Here is a 690-nt window from a genome sequence, read left to right on the forward strand (position 1 = left end):
TTACTTAAATCAAATCAATGATTTTTATATAACAGAAAAGATTATGTTCAATGCAAACGTTACTGATATGGACATGCAGATTAGTTACAATCAGAACGTTGGAATAGAAGTAGACTGATCTGGAAAAATCGCTTGTTTTGTGGCGCGTACAGAAATGGGCGATTGGAGAAAAGGGAAACTAAGAGGCTTTTGTACAACATCGGTGAGAGTTGTAGACCTACGGACCAGAATTAGGTTGTTTACTTATGAGTAGAAGGATATCTGATATTGATTGAATTATCGGGGTGAGCGCGTACGCAGACCCCACACTTAGAAATAATGAACCCGAATCGTCCACATTTGGGACGATCGCAAAGGTCAACCCAACCATAGTGCAATGGAAGGGTCTCACTCTGGAGGAACGACCTTATTGATCGCCGTAACCTCGGTACAAGGTAAGTATGATATTTAGCCCCTCGTCCCCGGCCTTGGCATTATCTACTGCCAAGGCCTCATTTGGGGTACGAGGAAGCTTAGGCACAAAAGCCAGTAAGGGGGAGTGGGGAAAAAAGGGGTCTTTTCTAGTCCTTAGCTAGACTTGCGTAAGATAGCAAGTACTTTATTATAAAACCTGCACTAGAGTTTCTATCATACACTGTTTCGCCTAACATTCTTACCCGGACCTACTTAAAATAACAGCTCCCCAGCTTA

The 690-nt window shown here is 42.6% G+C and overlaps 1 non-coding gene across 1 annotated transcript; it reads right to left on the reverse strand.

Annotated features, from left to right (window-relative positions):
- Positions 1-279: 279 nt before the first annotated feature.
- LOC145271555 (U1 spliceosomal RNA) lies at positions 280-442 on the reverse strand. Its single transcript, XR_013865965.1, has one exon. It is a non-coding gene; the product is annotated as a U1 spliceosomal RNA (small nuclear RNA).
- Between the last annotated feature and the right edge of the window lie 248 nt (positions 443-690).

Source organism: Euprymna scolopes, chromosome 46 (genome assembly GCF_053919585.1).
Source record: "Euprymna scolopes isolate OS-2025 chromosome 46, ASM5391958v1, whole genome shotgun sequence".
Taxonomy (NCBI): Eukaryota; Metazoa; Mollusca; class Cephalopoda; order Sepiida; family Sepiolidae; genus Euprymna; species Euprymna scolopes.